The sequence below is a fragment of the Dunckerocampus dactyliophorus genome, chromosome 5, assembly GCF_027744805.1.
Source record: "Dunckerocampus dactyliophorus isolate RoL2022-P2 chromosome 5, RoL_Ddac_1.1, whole genome shotgun sequence".
Lineage (NCBI taxonomy): Eukaryota > Metazoa > Chordata > Actinopteri > Syngnathiformes > Syngnathidae > Dunckerocampus > Dunckerocampus dactyliophorus.
Window position 1 is genome coordinate 25538728 of NC_072823.1, and position 6085 is coordinate 25544812.

Genomic DNA, 6085 nt, shown 5'->3' on the forward strand with positions numbered 1-6085 from the left:
TTGTCACATATCAGCATACTACTCTGAGATTTATGTGGTCATTTTCATTATTTCACTTTGTAAAGTCACACCTGTTCTCCCGCACACACTCCCACAGTAATGACATTGCCATGGAAACGGCGCAGCATCAGGATCATGTGTGTCTCCCTTTAAAAGACACTTTAAAGAGGGTAACATGCGTTCTTTGGACCACCTCAGCCCCCGCCTCTCCCTAACTGCTAAGCGACCTTTTGCTCACCTCGTCAGCATCCTCAGGCCGCTCAAGCTTCGGCTGGCATCGGCGGCGGGGGTGGGACTTAGAGGCTGCTCCTCTTGGTGCTCTTGCATGTTATGCTGCCCCGAGGTCAGCTGGCGGTCATTGTTGGACAGGAAGCAGCCTCAGGTGGTGCTGGTGCGTGCACGGAAATCCGCTTCTAAACAGGAAGCGGATGTAGGAGGGGAATCCACGTTCCCACCCGCCACGCTTTTCAGGTGCCGCACTAACCACTCGCTTCAGAGTGCTCTTGCTTTTATTTTCCAACTCACATGAAGCTCCTCCTCTTTGTGCTGGAGCCCACCCATCACAGATCTCTGTGCTTTCATTGGCTTGCCCTGGGACATTTTGACTGAGTGGAATCAAAAAATTAGATGTGAGATTATGAGCGCATATCACCATCGCCACATTCACATGGCGGCTTCACTGGAGCATTGACCTTTGACCCAATGATGACCATGACTCCATGCCAGTTGACCTCAGATGACTCGCTGTTTTGAACTTGGTCACTGCTCCTCGGGCACACTGCACTTTAATGCACGCTATGCTTGATTACCATGGCAACCATGTGACATCACAACAAGATTCAAACTACTGTAATGTGATGACTGTGATTGTTCCTGACATGCTAGATGCAGGTCAAAGGTTGTGTGTGTGTGTGTTGGTGTGCAGGAAGTGATGCCGGATATCCAAGGAGAAGATGATGATGCTGATGAAGATGTGTTAGTAGGAGGAGGTAGTCAGGCCAAAGCAGTGTTACATCAACAGTGTTACCAAAGCTGATGTGAGTCACTTCCACAGTGTAGGCCCTCGCTGCATACACACACACGTGCACACACACACACACACACATCTTTATCTTATTATGTCTTATATTGCATTTAATGCTGCCTGGAAGATGACCTTTGTCTTGTGAAGACCCTGATGTCTTTGAAGATGAACCTTTAAGAACTCCATCCGCAAGTCTGGCTTGTGAGTATCAAAGCGAGTGCTCAGCTTTGAAGCTCTCTGATTGGTTAATTGTGTTGAAGCTCGGAGTGGATCTGGAAGGACGACGTCACTCGCGGCTAAGCAGGTCATGTGACTGGAGGATGTGACCATGTACGTAGCAGGGCTGTTCACGTGGCGCCCCGTTTAGTTCAGTTCGAAACTTTGGAGCAATGAATGTTTTTGCAGCAGATTCTGAAACACAGCAGCGCAGTCGTGCCATATAGAAGATCTTTGACCAGTATTTTCTGCAGTTGGTCCTGAAAAACCGCACAGCACTGCTGTTATACAGTATAGAGGATCTCTGAATATAGCGTTTTTGCAGTACGTCATTAAAAACAGCAAAGCATTCCTGTCTTGTAGAGGATCTTTGACTAGCATTTTTGCAGTAGGTCCTTTAAAACAGCAGAGTACTCCTGTCATATAGAAGATCCTTAACTTGCATTTTTGGAGTTGCCACTTTCAAAACACCATTGCACTCGTCGTAGAGAGGATGACTCGCGTTTTTCCAGCAAGTCCAGTAGGATGCTGCTCTCATATACAGTAGAGAATGTTTGACTAGCATTTTTGCGGCAGTGCCTTAAAAAAAACAGCATAGCGCTTCAGTCTTGTAGAGGATCTTTGAATAGTGTTTTTTTTTTCCAGTAGTTTCTATAAAAACAGCAGTGTGCTAGAGCAGTGCCCCCAAACTTTTTTTGCATTTCAACAAATCTCTGAGCACACAACTATGGTGCATTCAAGGACTGTTGAGAATAAATGCTCGTGAAACAATGAAACAAAACGACATAAACATGCAGGCTTTCTAACCATATATTATGTTTCCAATAAAATAATAGCTTTTATTTTCAAAATGTATAGACATTTACATCAAATTTGATGTAGTTATTTACAATGTTATTTTAAAAACCTGTTTTTTTGTTTTTTTTTAATCAATGCTCCTGAAAGTTTCCCACAGCCCTGTTAAGCCCCGCCCATGGACCAGGCTGTGGAAAATGTGGTTGGGGACCCCTGATTTACAGGATCTACAGAGGTGTGAAAAAGTGTTTGCCTCCTTCGGAATTTCTTTTTTTTTTATGTTTGTCATACTTAAAATTTACAGCTCATCAAACAAATTAAAATATTAGTCAATGACAACACGGCAGTTTTTAAATCAAAGTTTTTATTATGAAGGGAGAAAAAAAAACAAACCTACATGGCCCTGTGTAAAACATAACTTAACTGAGATGAATTGAGATCCATCAGTCTGGGCTTTGGGACTTCAGCAAACCACAGTGAGAGCCATTATCGACAAATGGCGAAAACATGCAACAGTGGTGAACCTTCCCAGGAGTGGCCGGCCAACCAAAATTACCCCAAGAGTGCAGCAACGTCTCATCCAAGAGGTCACAAAAGACCCCATAAAAACATCCAAAGAACTGCAGGCCTCACTTGCCTCAGTTAAAGAGTCACTGACATGATTTTTTTTCGTTTGCTTAAATACGTTCTATATTGTTTGTAATTATGTTCTATGTTGTTTGTTTTTAAAAAAGTGAACGTTTAATTTGTAAAAATTACATTTTTGTACGTCGTCCCAAGTGGCGTCGGCAAAGGCGCAGCCCTCAGCTAACGCCTAGTAAACAAACCCTTCAAGGGGCAGCCCGTCGACTTTGTTTGGTATATTTTTCATCAAAATAGTAGTCATGCCAAAATGCTGTGTTGCCGCTGGCTGTTCACAGTGTCCGAGTGACACTGTAAGTTCGTTTTCTTTTCCAAAAGACCAAGGTTTAACATACAGTGAATGAAGCAAGTACACAGACAAGGGACAAATGGACCACTGCCTCGCGTTCATTTCAATGTTGACTGCTATGAAGAAACACCTTTACAAGAAGCATTTGGCTTGAAAGTTAACACATTTTGGATGCTATGCTAGGAAAAAAGGAGAAGAATGGCGTCAAAGTTGCGACAGAACACAGTAAGTCATATGTTATTTATTTACATATTGTATTTTGAACACTATCCCACCATAGCAACAAGCATTCAAAGCATCATACATGTTATAAAACATACTTTCACAGTGATATGTTAACGGTGGGGCGGGGCGGCGACTAACTACACAATGAAAAGACCTCCAAAGACCCCTTTACGCTCATTAAGAAGCCGATTTAAAACAATAATTGATAAGCAACCCCAAGGTAACTTACACTTACCATACTGTGTTTGAAGCCGACCAGTGTTCATCTGCATATCTTTGTCCTCGGATACCTCCGCATCAGACATATAGTCCCGTAGTCAGTGGTTTGAATAAATACGGCTTAATTCCATGTTCTGCATGTTTTCTATTTCATCTCCAGATGCTTCTTTCTCTGTGAAAACTATTCACCCGTCGCTCAAATCTTTGCTATAATCACTGTAAACATCTCCTATCTTGTCCATTCTCTCATGTTTGTTTACTCTGTCTAAGATGAGAGCTGCCCCTTCGCCGACATCACTTCCGGAAATGCCCCTTTTCTGCTGCGGTCAGTGAACATTTCTCCTGCCACATACTATGAGTGTAATTTTTACAAATTTACTGTTCGCTTTCAAAAAACGAACAACGTAGAACATAATTACAAACAATATAGCACATATTTAAGTAAAGTTGATAAATCATGTCTGTGACCCTCAAAGGTCAGTGTTCATGACTCCACCATAAGAACGACACTGGTAAAAAACGGCCTGCAAGGCAGAGTTCCAAGACAAAAACCACTGCTGCACAAAAAGAACATTAAGGCTTGTTTCAATTTTGCCAGAAATTGAGACGAGACGAGACGAATTGATGATCCCCAAGACCTTTGGGAAACTACTCTGTGGTCTGACGGGACAAAAGTTTAACTTTTTGGAAGGTGTGTGTCCCATTACATCTGATGTAAAAGTGACTCTGCATTTCAGAAAAAGAACATCATACCAACAGTAAAATGTGGTGGTGGTAGTGTGATGGTCTGGGGCTGTTTTGCTGCTTCAGGACCTGGAAGACTTGCTGTGATAAATGGAACCATGAATTCTGCTGTCTACCAAAAAATCCTGAAGGAGAATATCTGGCCATCTGTTTGTGACCTCAAGCCGAAACCAACTTGGGTTCTGCAGCATGACAATGATCCAAAACACACCAGCAAGTCCCCCTCTGAATGGTTGAAGAAAAACAAAATGAAGACTTTGGAGTGGCCTAGTCAAAGTCCTGACCTGAATCCTATGAAATGGTGTGGCTTGACCGTAAAAAGGTGGTTCTTGCTCGAAATCCACCGATGTGGCTGAATTACAATTCTGCAAAGATGAGTGAGCCAAAATTTCTCCACAGCGCTGTCAGTGACTCATTCCAAGTTATCGCAAACCGATGATTGCAGCTGTTGTTGCTAAGGGTAGCCCAACCAGTTATTAGGTTTAGTAGTTTTTTTCTTCCTTAATAATAAAAAGTTTCATTTAAAAACAGCATTTTGTGTTCAGCTGTCTTGCCATTGACTAATATTAAAATGTGTTTGATGATCTGAAACATTTAAGTGTGACAAAAAATAGAAAAAATCAGGAAGGGGGCAAACACTTTTTCACACCACTGTATGACTAGCATAGTAGGTCTTTAAAACAGCTAAACACTCCTGTTGTACAGTATAAGGGATTTCTGAGTCGTGTTTTTGCAGTAGATCCTTAAAAACAGCAGTCCCGTGATGTATAGGGTCTTTGACTTGCGTTTTTGCAGTAGGTCCTTAAAAACAGTAGAGTGCTCCTAGTAAAAATAAGATATATTACAGTATACAAAATAAGAATAATAGTTCAGTGAGAAGTCCAGGCCCCATGCTCCTCAGCGTTTTGAAATTGTGTCCTGCAGAGCATCCATCCATGTTCTTTACCACTTTAGGGTCGCGGGTAAGCTGGAGCCTACCCCAGGTGTACACCTTGGACTGGTTGCCAGCCAATCGCAGGGAACATATAAACAACCATTCACAATTTAGAGTTTTCAATTAACCTAACATGCATATTTGTTGGAATGTGGGAGAATGTGTAACTGGAGAAAACCCACGCATGCACAGGGAGAACATACAAACTCTACACAAACAGTCAAAACCTTGATCTCCTGACTGTGTAGCACACATGCTAACCTCTTGGCCCTGTGTGGCCCTCCCCCAGAATAATTCAGTTGAATAGCCCTAATGTATGCATAGGCTCAGGTTGTGTGGCTTTTGCAGTTTGCTCTAACGTATACACACAAACTCACTAAAGTATGTTAAAATGTATTTAAAGGTACACACTACAGCAGTGGCACACACACATTTAGCACACGTATTAACTAAGCTCCGCCCACTACTCGCCAGTGTGTCACCTCTGGTGAAGGCATCACTGTAGAAGTTCATGTATGCATGCACACATGAAAGGCTCTTGATACTGTAATAAATGCAGTATTGATAACTGGTACTCACATGTGTTCTTATTTCATTTTTTAGTAGATAATAACAAGCCATCCATCTATTTTAAATAGCATTTGTCTTCATTAGAGTCACAGGTGAGCTAGAGCCTACGCCAACTGACTTTGGGTGAAAGGTGGGCTACACCCTGGACTGGTCACCTGTCAATCCCAGGACACATACTGTATAGACAACCATTCACATTCAATTAACTTAACATGCATGTTTTTGGAAAAGTACCCAAATAAAACACAAACACGGGGGTGGGGGGATGCAAATCCCACACAGAGATTCGAAGCCACCGGTCCACCGTGCAGCCTATCTGACAAATAAATATAACAAACAAGAGAGGATCCAAACCGACTAAACCAGATCCCGATCGGTTACAATGTGTGTGTACTTTCTCTCCGTAGAGTTTCACTGAGTTTACATC